A 12571-nucleotide genomic window follows, 5' to 3' on the forward strand; every position below is an offset into this window, starting at 1 on the left:
CTTGAGTTTAAGAGGTAGACACCGGCCAGGCGTGGTTGATCACGCCTGTAATCCCAACACCTTGGTAGGCCTAGATGACAGCCCAGAGGCTCGAGGCTGCAGTAAGCCGCGATCGCGCCACTGCACTCCAGCCTGGGTGACAGAGCGAAACCCTATGTCAAAAAAACAGAAAGGTGGACGCTGAGCCGCGAGAGACCTTGCAGGCAGAGTTGCTAGTTGGGGAGCTGAGGAAGAAGCTGGTTTCCCATCAGGTGGTCGAGGCTTTGGTCTGTGGGCGTGGCTTATCGTTGGCGTGGCTTCTAAAGGTGACAGGCCCCGCCCCCGGAGGAGAGAGCTGCCGACTCCGCTTAGGGCTTGGGGAGGGGGTGGGCACGATCCCCACTTCAAAACTGCAGGGAAGTTTAAGAGATTAATCCCTGGCTGTGTTCGCAGTCAAGTATAGAAAAGCCTGAAGTCCCACACTTTGAGGCCTGGCAGAAAAACCCAGAACTCCTAGTGTGTGGGAAGAAGGCTGCAAGGTGGAGCTCTGGGTCTGGGCGTCTGGAGACCTGGTTTCTAACCCTTGCTGCCTGTGTTAGCTCCAAGTCGACCTTGGTCCCCTTACGTTACTGCTCTAGGCCTCAATTTCCTCATCTGTAAAATGTGGATTATAATAATACCTACTTCACTGGGCTGGTGTGAGGATTAAATCAATGTGAAAACACGTGGTAAACTGTGACTCTATGCTATAATCACTTTCATTTAGTGAATGCTTACTCTTAGCTTGGGCTAGAAGAGTATTTTCCATGTGTTATCTCATCTTTACATTAGCCTCCTGGAGTAGCTAAGAGCACCCCCAGCTGGGCACCGTGGCTCACACCTGTAATCACAACTGAGGTGGGAGGATCGCTTGAGCACTGGAGATCCAGACTGCAGTGAGCCGTAATTGCACCATTGCACTCCAGCCTTGGTGACAGACCAAGAAAAAAGAACACCCCTATTATATGGAAGGGAAAACTTGGATTTAGTCTAATTGGCCTAGGTCACACATTTATGAGTGAGGCAGAGCTGGGATTCAAACCCAGGACTGTTTGACACCAGTGCCTGGGCACTGAACCACTCTGCTAGACAGCTGACAAAGGTAAAGCATGATTGCAATCAGAAAAAATCCACCACATCACACAGCTCAACTGGCCTTCATACCTGCTCCTTGTCTCTATCCTCCATTTCTAGCTGGGATATGTTGGGCAATAAATAAGTAAGACCACACCAGTGTTTTGACTCCCTGAACTTTTGGGTAAAATCCTCCACATAAGATATCATCAAGAAAAAAAAGAGGGGACCAGGTGCAGTGGCTCACGCCTGTAATCCCAGCACTTTGGGAGGCTGAGGCAGGCGGATCACGAGGTCAGGAGTTCGAGACTCAGCCTGGCCAACATGGTGAAACCCCATCTCTACTAAAAACACAAAAATTAGCCGGGCATGGTGGCAAGCGCCTGTAATCCCAGTTACTTGTGAGGCTGAGGCGGGAGAATCGCTTGAACCTGGGAGGCAGAGGTTGCAGTGAGCCGAGATTATGCCACTGCACTTCAGCCTGGGCAACAGAGCGAGACTCCTTCTCAAAAGAAAGAAAGAAACAAAGAAACAAAAGAAAGAAAGAAGGAAAGAAAGGAAGGAAGGAAGGGAAAAAGAAAGAAAGAAAGAAAGAAAGAAAGAAAGAAAGAAAGAAAGAAAGAAAGAAAGAAAGAAAGAAAGAAAGAAAGAAAGAAAGAAAGAAGGAAAGGAAAGAAGGAAGGAAGGAAGGAAAGAAGGAAGGAAGGAAGGAAGGAAGGAAGGAAGGAAGGAAGGAAGGAAGGAAGGAAGCAAACAAACTCAGGGCTAGGCACAGTGGTTCGCGCCTGTAATCCCAATACTTTGGGAGGCTGAGGTGGGTGGATCACTTGAGGTCAGGTGTTCAGACCAGCCTGGCCAACATAGCGAAACCCCATCTCTACTAAAAATATTTAAAAATTAGCGGGGCATGGTGGCAGACACCTGTAATCCCAGCTACTCAGGAGGCTGAGGCAGGAGAAACACTTGAACCCGGGAGGTGGAGATTGCAGCAAGCAGAGATTGCACCACTGCACTCCAACCTGGGTGATAGGGTGAGACTCCGTCTCAAAAAAAAAAAAAAAAAAAAAAAACCACCACCACCAACAACAAAAGGAATTGTTTTAAGTTAGAGTGGTGTCAAAACAGGAGAGACACAGGTTTAAAAAAAGAACCCAGGGTCTTTCATACATATATATATGGGATTCCGAGGATGAAAGATCACTTGGGGCTAGGAATTTGAGACCAATTGGGCAACTTAGCAAGACTCCATCTCGACAAAGTAAAGAAATTAGCCAGGCTTGGTAATGTGCACCTGTACTCCCAGCTACTTGGGAAGCTGCAGTAGGAGGCCTGTTTGAGGCTGCTACAATGAGCCACAATCATGCCACTGCACTCCAGCCTGGGTGACAGAGCAAGGCCCTGTCTCAAAAATGAATGAAAGAAAGTGAGAGAAAGGAAGGAGAGGAGGGAGGCAGCGAAGGAATATAGCATTGTGTATATGCATTGATATCTTAAAAGTATGACTGAACTTAAAGATTGTAGGACAGCCTGAGGAATTTGGGGTAAGCACTTGTGATAAATAACTACAGCCTACTTGGCTCGTGGAAGCTTCACTCCAATGGTAGAGAAGGGAGGGGAGAAGAGACCCGGCAGGAGGCAAGAGACCAGCAGGGAATTGAAGTTCCTTTCCCAGGACCAAAGCCTGGAACCAGATCCTTAAAAGTCCCCCCACGTACTGCCCTGCTTTAAAAAGACTTAATGAGGCCCAGACAAACTTGCTGAGAAAGATCCATAAGAGAGGATTTCTCCTCTGGGGGACAGTTTTCTGTGGCTATAACAGGAAAGAGGGGAAGGAGTGATGTGTGCAAAGGGGCTAACACAGAAAGAAGATGTAGAGCCAAGGAAACAGCGACGTGTGCATGCATGTGTGTATGTCTGTATGTGAGTATGGGTGTGTGTGTGTTTGTGATCACACTTGATAGGCAGTGCCAATCACCGGTAGCTACCCCCAAGAACCCTGTAGCTGCAGGAATGCTCTACCCCTACACTGTGATCAGCCGATGCCTCTCTGCTGTGGCTCAGAAATTGGCCTCCCAGATAGATACACATAGGCCCGGCTCCCTGCCAAGCCCCAGGCAGAGCTCCCAGAGGAAAACAGTTCACTCCCAAGGGATAGGAGAGGGAGAAGGGGAAAAGAAAGGGGAGAGGGGAGCTGCCCAGCCTACTAAAGTCTCTGTAAGCTCTGGCCAGGCACGGTGGCTCACACCTGTAAACCCAGCACTTTGGAGGCCTAGGCGGGTGGATCACCCAAGGTCAGGAGTTCAACACCAGTCTGGCCAACATGGTAAAACCCCATCTCTACAAAAATACGAAAATTAGCCGGGCACAGTGGCTCAAGTCTGTAATCCCAGCACTTTGGGAGGCCAACGCCAATGGATCACGAAGTCAGGAGATAGAGACCATCCTGACCAACATGGTGAAACCCTGTCTCTACTAAAATACAAAAACTTGGCCAGGCGCAGTGGCTCATGCCTATAATCCCAGCACTTTGAGAGGCCAAGTCGAGTGGATTGCTTGAGGTCGGGAGTTCGAGACCAGCCTGGCCAACATGGTGAAACCCTATCTCTACTAAAAATACAAAAATTAGCTGGGCGTGGTGGCACACATCTCTAATCTCAGCTACTCAGGAGGCTGAGGCAGGAGAATGGCTTGAACTCAGGAGGTGGAGGTTGCAGTGAGCCGAGATCACACCTCTGCACTCTAGCCTGGGTGACAGAGCTAGACTCTGTCTCAAAAAAAAAAAAAAAATTACCCAGGCATGGTGGCACGTGCCTGTAGTCCCAGCTACGTGGGAGACTGAGGCAGGGGAATCACTTGAACCCGGGAGGTGGAGGTTGCAGTGAGCCGAGGTCACGCCACTGCACTGCAGCCTGGTGACAGAGCGAGACTCCATCTCAAAAAAAAAAAAGATAGATAGATAGATAGATAGATAGATAGATAGATGGATAGATAGATAGACAGACAGACAGACAGATAGACAAAAATTAGCCAGGCATGATGGCGGGTGCCTGTAATCTCGGCTGCTCGAGAGGCTGAGGCAGGAGAATCACTTGAACCCCAGAGGCGGAGATTACAGTGAACCGAGATCGTGCTATTGCACTCCAGCTTGGGCAACAGTGCAAGACTCCATCTCAAAAGTAATACTACTACTACTAATAATAATACAAAAATTAGCTGGGCTTGGTGGCACATGCTTGTGATCCCAGCCACCCAGGGGCTGAGGCACAAGAATAACTTGAACCCAGGAGGCAGAGGTTGCAGTGAGCAGAGATGGTGCCACTGCACTCCAGCCTGGGCAACAGAGCAAGTCTCTGACTCAAAAAAAAAACCAAAAAACAAAAGTCTCCACAAGCTCAAACCCTTGTATCAAGTGTCTGGGGTCCTGGTCAGAGAGGGAGGTCCCTCCGCATGGGCTCTAGGGCAGGGATCGGGAATTCCTATACTCTCCTGGCTTCCCAGACCCAGTGATGGCAGTAACAATGAGAGTTCACATGACCAAATGCCTTCCATAATAAGTGCTTTCCATGGATCATCTTGTTTAACCCTCAAGGCGGCCTAGGAAGTAGGTCCTATTATTATCCCCATTACACAGATGAAGAAACTGAGGCTCAGAGATGAAATAATGAGCCCACTGTGACACTGTACTGTAGCCTGAAAAAGGTTTATATCTAAGTGGTGGATAAAAGGCTTCCAAAATCTAAAGCTCTCAGGGGCCCTATGGGATGGAAACCAAATCAGGTACTTCCATTATGTTGCCTTTTAATCTTTATTGCAGGCCAGGTGAGGTGGCTCACGCTTGTAATCCCAACACTTTGGGAGGCCAAGGTGGGCGGATCATTTGAGGTCAGGAGATCGACACCAGCCTGGCCAACATGGTGAAACCCCATCTCTACTAAAAAATACTGAAATTGGCCAGATGCGGAGGCTCACGTCTGTAATCCCAGCACTTTGGGAGGCCGAGGCGGGCGGATCACCTGAGATCAGGAGTTAGAGACCAGCCTGGCTAACATGATGAAACCCCGTTTCTACTAAAAACACAAAAAATTAGCCTGCATGGTGGCAGGCACCTGTAATCCCACCTACTCGGGAGGCTGAGGCAGGAGAATCGCTTGAACCCAGGAGGCGGAGGTTGCAGTGAGCTGAGATCGTGCCATTGCACTCCAGCTTGGGCAACAAGAGTGAAACTCCATCTAAAAAATAATAATAATAATACAGAAATTAGACTCCGAAGCGGGGAAGTGGGGCAAGATGATTTACATCTCGAACGGACAAGTGTCGGGCAGCCAGAGTCAGTCGCCATGGAGATTATCTTTGATAACAGATTTCTTCTGAGGAATAGCTAAGTTTGTGGTTTTGTTTTTCAAAACTCTGTTTCGGCAAGATGTGAAACAAAGAAGAAACTATGGAAACTCATCTGATTCCAGATATGATGATGGAAAAGGGCCACCAGGAAACCCTCGCTGAAGAATGGGTAGAATCAATCCTCTGCATGGCCCCAGTCCTTCTCCAGTGGCTGGTGGATGAGGAAGGTAAATGTCTACTCTGAGAAGCAGACAACTGGACATGCACATCCATAGCAGAAGGAAACATGTCAAGAAGTGGAGCGCTGACCATGCTGAGCAATAGATAAATGTATGTGTCTAAACAAGAACTGCTCTGTGTCCTCACAGATGAATGAGGACACACTGGGAATTCCCTCTGCAGGTAATTGACCTGACTGACATGCAGTTCCATAAATACGCATATGTGTCTCATTACCTTTTTTGTATAGTTTATTAAAGTATTTAGTTTTCACAAGTACATATTTTTAGGTTGCAGAATGGACTCCTCATCTTTATATTAAATTCATGAAAACACTGAATCTGAATAAAATAAATAAAAGGCTGTGTATGTAGCACTTTTAGTGTCACCTTTTCAACTTCTGAAATACTGTTCATTGTTAACTTGTTCTCATTTGTAAATCACATTGTATTTATTTTGGTAGTATGCATATCATATCTGTGCTCTTCAATTAATTTTTATCTTTAGTATATTTGTCTCATGAATCTTTTTTTTTTTTTTTTTTTTTTTTTTTTGAGACGGAGTCTTGCTCTGTCGCCCAGGCTGGAGTGCAGTGGCCGGATCTCAGCTCACTGCAAGCTCCGCCTCCCGGGTTTACGCCATTCTCCTGCCTCAGCCTCCGGAGTAGCTGGGACTACAGGCGCCCACCACCTCGCCCGGCTAGTTTTTTGTATTTTTTAGTAGAGACGGGGTTTCACCGGGTTAGCCAGGATGGTCTCGATCTCCTGACCTCGTGATCCACCCGTCTCGGCCTCCCAAAGTGCTGGGATTACAGGCTTGAGCCACCGCGCCCGGCCTGTCTCATGAATCTTTAAAAATATATACAAAAATTAGTGGGTGTGGTAGTGGGCACCTGTAATCTCAGCTACTCGGAAGGCTGAGACAGTAGAATTGCTTGAACCCAGGAGGTGGAGGTTGCAGTGAGCCTAGATCATGCCACTGAACTCCAGCCTTGGTGACAGAGCAAGACTCCCTCTCCAAAAAAATAAAAATAATCTTCATTGCAGCCTTGTGAAGCAGTCACTAGTATCTCCATTTTGCAGAAGAGGAAACTAAGGCTCAGAAAGGGGAAGTGATTTCTCCAAGGTGCCAAGGTCACACAGCTCATAAATGCTAGACCCCAGATACGACCAAGGGTATTTCTGATTCCAAAGCCGTAAACACTTTTACTGGCTACCCTAGGATACTAGTTAGAATCGAGCTCAGACTGTTAGAGAATTGAAATCAAAGGCTTGTGGAATTTAGAGTAAAGGAGACTGTACACGGTGGCTCACACCTACAATCCCAGCACTTTGAGAGGCTGAGGCAGGAGGCTAACTTGAAGACAGAAATTTGACACTAGCCAGGGCAACATGGTGAGACTTCATCTCTACAAAAAAATAATAATAATAATTAGCTGAATGTGGTGGTGTGAGCCTGTAGGCTAAAGCAGGAGGATCGTTTAAGCCCAAGAGTTAGAGGATGCAGTGAGCCATGATCAAAAAAAAAAAAAAAAAAAAAAAAGAGTAAAGCCGGGCTCAGTGGCTCATGCCTATAATCCCAGCACTTTGGGAGACTGAGGAGGTCAGATCACAAGGTCAGGAGTTCGAGACTAGCCTGACCAACATGGAGAAACCCTATCTCTACTAAAAACACAAAAACATTATCCGAGCCTGGTGGCACATGCCTGTAATCCCCGGTACTTGGGAGGCTGAGGCAGGAGAACTGCTTGAACCTGGAAGGCAGAGTTTGCAGTGAGCTGAGATTGCGCCAGTGCACTCCAGCCTGGGAGACAGAGCAAGACACCATCTTGAAAAAAAAAAAAAAAAGGAGCAAAGAAATGTCAGCCGGGCATGGTGGCGCACGCCTGTAATCCCAGCACTTTGGGAGGCCGAGGCGGGCGGATCACGAGGTCAGGAGATCGAAACCATCGTGGCTAACACGGTGAAACCCTGACTCTACTAAAAATACAAAAAAAATTAGCTGGGCGTGGTGGCAGGCGCCTGTAGTCCCAGCTACTTGGGAGGCTGAGGCAGGAGAATGGCGTGAACCCAGGAGGCAGAGTTTACAGTGAGCCGAGATCATGCCACTATACTCCAGCCTGGGCAACACAGTGAGACTCCATCTCAAAAGAAAAAAAAAAAAAAAGAAAGAAATATCAGCTTCCTAAAATCTTGGCATTTAGGAGGGGAAACCTGTTAAATCCCATCAGGTCCAATTTCCCCCATCCTACTCTTAACAAGCAGCCCCTTTATAGCATCCCTGAGACCTTCACCTCTAGCCTGAGCTTGGATGTCCCCAGTAACAGGAATTCACCTTTCCATAAGGCAGTCCATCCAGTTAAGAGGCCACTCCACACCACCCAAGTCAGGGCAGGGAAGAGAGAACCCATACTCACATTTTTTAATCATGCTTTAATCACATTTTTAAATCATGATTAAAAAATCACATTTTTAATCAGTGTTAGGGACTCCAGACTGCCTCCTCAAAATGCATGTTCAAATTCAAGCTGAGAGCCAGGCACGGTGGCTCACTCCTGTAATCCCAGCACTTTGGGAGGCTGAGGCAGGTGGATCACCTGAGGTCAGGAGTTCAAAACCAGCCTGACCAATATGGTGAAACCCCCTCTCTATTAAAAATATGAAAATTAACCAGGCATGGTGGTGGGCACCTGTAGTCCCAGCTACCTAGGAGGCTGAGGCAGGAGAATCACTCGAACCCAGGGGCAGAGGTTCCAGTGAGCCGAGATTATGCCACTGCACTGCAGCCTGGGCGACAAAGCAGACTCTGTCTCAAAAAACAAACAAACAAATTGAAGCTGAGAGAAAGTCTCTAACAATTCCCCCACAATTGAAAAAAGAAAACAATTTCATTGGAAATGCTTGTAAAAAAATAAAAAGAAAAGAAGAAGAAGAAAATACATAATAATGTACCTGGCACACAATTAACGAATTAGAAGGCCGGGTACGGTGGCTCACGCCTGTAATCCCAGCATTTTAGGAGGCCAAGTTGGGCAGATTGCTTGAGTCCAGGAGTTCGAGACCAGCCTGGGCAACATGGCGAAACCCTGTCCCTACAAAGAACACAAAAATTAACCAGGTGTGGTGGTGCATGCCCGTATTCTCAGCTATTCTGGAGGTTGAGGTAAAAGGATCTCTTGAGCCCAGAAGAGGCTGCAGTGAGCTGAGATCACACCACTGCACTGCAACCTGGGTGAAAGAGTGACAACCTGTCACACACAAAAAAAAAAAAAGAAAAGAAAAAAGAAAGAGAGAAAGAGAGGGAAGGAGGGAGGGAGGGAAGAAGGAGAAGGAGAAGGAGAAGGAGAAGGAAGGAAGGAAGGAAGGAAGGAAGGAAGGAAGGAAGGAAGGAGAAGGGAAGGAAGGAAGAAGAAGGGAAGGAAGGAAGGAGAAGGGAAGGAAGGAAGGAGAAGGGAAGGGAAGGCAGGGAGGGAAGAAGGAAGGGAGGGAGGAATGAAGGAGAAGGGAAGGAAGGAAGGAAGAAGAAGGGAAGGGAAGGAAGGAGAAAAGAAAGGAAGGGAGGGAGCGATGGAGGAAGGCAAGAAGGAGGAAAGGAAAGGAGAAGGGAAGGGGAGGGAGGGAGGAAGGAAGGAAAAGGGAAGGGAAAGAAGGGAGGGAGGGAGGAAGGAAGAAAGGAAGGAAGGGAGGGAGGGAGGGAGGGAGGGAGGAAGGAAGGAAGGAAGGAAGGAAGGAAATAGAACATGGTCAATTCATCTGGGACCTCTCCTGCCTGACACCATTCCTCTTTCCCATGTCCAGAAAAAAAACTATGATTCAAAATTTCTGATACTGATTTGCTTACAATTCATTATAGTGTTAATATCTATGTATGAATTCTAAACAATCTATTGTTTAGTTTTACATTTTTTAACATCAAATAAATGGACGTTTTTCCTTCTGCTTTTGGAAGTTATATTCTCTAATTGTATTAACTGCACTCTATTATCTTTAATTACTCTCTCCCAGATTATTCACTACGTTTGTCAAGTATTTAGTGCTAAATATTTTCTTTGTATTTATTTATTTATTTTTATTTTTTTTATTTTTTAAGACGGAGTTTCGCTCCTGTTGCCCAGGATGGGGTGCAGTGGCACGATCTCGGCTCACTGCAACTTCCTGGGTTCGAAACCCCATCTCTACTAAAAATACAAAAAATTAGCCAGGTGTGGTGGTGGGCACCTGTAATCCCAGCTGCTTGGAAGGCTGAGACGGGAGAATTCCTTGAACCCGGGAAGTTGCAGTGAGCCAAGATCACACCACTGCACTCCAGCCTGGGCAACAGCAGAGCGAGACTCTGTCTCAAAAAAAAAAAAAAAAAACTGGGGGTTTCACCACGTTGGCCAGGATGGTCTTGAACTCCTGACCTCAGGTGATCCGCCCGCCTCAGCCTCCCAAAGTGCTGGGATTACAGGTGGGAGCCATCGCACCCGGCCTCTTTTTATTTATTTTATTTTATTTTGAGACAGAGTCTCACTCTCACCCAGGTTGGAGTGCAATGGCACTGCTACCTCCGACTCCCAGGTTCAAGTGATTCTTTCAACTCAGCCTCTAGAGTAGCTAGGATTACAGGCTCATGCCACCATGCCTGGCTAATTTTTGTAGAGACGGGGTTTCACCATGTTGGCCAGCCTGGTTTTAAACTCCTGACCTCAGGTGACCTGCCCGCCTCAGCTTCCCAAAGTGCTGGGATGACAGGCGGGAGCCACTGTGCTCAGCCTGAAGGTGGCAGGCAAAGCTTTCTATCAAAAAAGGCCAAATGCCTCTTGCCCAATCTTTAATTATCTCTTAAATTAGAGCATCTTACTCAAATCTCCATGTCTCTTTTTTTTTTTTTTTTTTGAGACGGAGTCTGGCTCTGTCACCCAGGCTGGAGTGCAGTGGCCGGATCTCTGCTCACCGCAAGCTCCGCCTCCCGGGTTTACGCCATTCTCCTGCCTCAGCCTCCCGAGTAGCTGGGACTACAGGCGCCGCCACCTCGCCCGGCTAGTTTTTTTTTGTACTTTTTAGTAGAGACGGGGTTTCACCGGGTTAGCCAGGATGGTCTCGATCTCCTGACCTCGTGATCCGCCCGTCTCGGCCTCCCAAAGTGCTGGGATTACAGGCTTGAGCCACCGCGCCCGGCATCTCCATGTCTCTTAACTTTCTTTCATATCTTCTCTTTTCTTTTTTCCATACAGCACTCTGAGTAATTTCTTCAGTGATATCTTCCAGTTTACTAATTATTTCTTTAGCTAGAACTAATCTACTGTTTATCCTATTCTTTGAATTTAAAGTATCAATTGTTAATTTTTTATTTCTAGAAATTCCACTTTCTTTTTTTTTTTTTTTTTTTTTGAGACGGAGTCTTGCTCTGTTGCCCAGGCTGGAGTGCAGTGGTGCAATCTCGGCTCACTGCAACCTCCACCTCCCAGGTTCAAGTGATTCTCCTGCCTCAGCCTCCTGCATAGCTGGGATTACAGGCATACGCCACTACACCCAGCTACTTTTGGGGGTTTTTTTTGTTTGTTTGTTTTGAGACGGAGTCTCGCACTGTTGCCCAGGCTGGAGTGCAGTGTCATGATCTCAGCTCACGATAACCTCCGCCTCCCAGCTTCAAGTGATTCTCCTGCCTCAGCCTCCCAAGTAGCTGGGATTACAGGTACCCACCACCATGCCCAGCTAATTTTTTGTATTTTTAGTAGAGACAGGGTTTCACTATGTTGGCCAGGCTGTTCTCGAATTCCTGACCTCGTGATCCACCGCCTCAGCCTCTCAAACAGCTGGGATTACAGGTGTGAGCCATCATGCCCGGCCGTAATTTTTGTATTTTTAGCAGAGACAGGGTTTCACCGTGTTGATCAGGCTGGTCTCAAACTCCTGACCTCGTGATTCACCTGCCTCAGCATCCCAAAATGCTGGGATTACAGGCATGAGCCACCATGCCCAGCCTTACTTGATTTTTTTTTCATATCTGTCTGATTATGTTTATAGTATCTTTTTTTTTTTTTTTTTTTTTTTTTGAGACAGAGTCTTGCTCTGTCCCCCCCAGGCTGGAATGCAATGGCGTGATCTCAGCTCACTGCAACTTCCGCCTCCCGGGTTCAAACAATTCTCCTGCCTCAGCCTCCCAAGTTAGCTGAGATTACAAGTGCCCACAACCACCCCTGGCTAATTTTTTGTATTTTTAGTAGTTATGGGGTTTTGCCATATTGGCCAAGCTGGTCTTGAACTCCTGACCTCAGGTGATCCACCTGCCTCAGCCTCCCAAAGTGCTGGGATTACAGGCGCAAGCCACCATGCCTGGTGTAGTCTCTCTACTCTTTACCCATGCTTTTGATACCCTTTTGAAATGTATTTAAACCTATGAATTGTACTTATTTTACATTATCTATATAGCAGTTCTTTTTTGTTTTTATTTCATCTTATTTATTTATTTATTTTTGAGGCAGGGTCTCACTCTGACACCCAGGTTGGAGAGCAATGGCACGATCTCAGCTCACTGCAACCTCCATCTCCCAGGTTCAAGCGATTCTTCTGCCCCGGGCTCCCGTGTAGCTGGGATTACAGACATGTGCTACCACTTGCAGCTAATTTTTTTGATTTTTTTAGTAGAAATGGGGTTTCACCATGTTGACCAGGCTGGTCTTGAACTTCTGACCTCAAATGATCCACCCACCTCGGCCTCCCAAAGTGTTGGGATTAAAGGCGTGAGCCACTGCGCCCAGCCTCTTTTTGTTTTTAAACAGACAGGTGCTTGCTTTGTCACCCAGACTGGAGTACAGTGGCATGATCATAGCTTCCTGCAGCCTCTAACTCCTGGGCTCAAGACAGGCAAGCCCCAAAATTGGGCCTTAGCCTGAGAAGCTTCTTGGCTTCTCCCAGGAAATAATTCAAAGGTGAGC

General features: G+C 47.2%; 1 pseudogene; it reads left to right on the forward strand.

Annotated features, from left to right (window-relative positions):
• Nucleotides 1-5180: 5180 nt before the first annotated feature.
• LOC119618442 (selenoprotein K-like) lies at nt 5181-5664 on the forward strand (annotated as a pseudogene).
• The last annotated feature ends 6907 nt before the right edge of the window (nt 5665-12571 follow it).

Source organism: Chlorocebus sabaeus, chromosome 2 (genome assembly GCF_047675955.1).
Source record: "Chlorocebus sabaeus isolate Y175 chromosome 2, mChlSab1.0.hap1, whole genome shotgun sequence".
NCBI classification, from domain to species: Eukaryota; Metazoa; Chordata; class Mammalia; order Primates; family Cercopithecidae; genus Chlorocebus; species Chlorocebus sabaeus.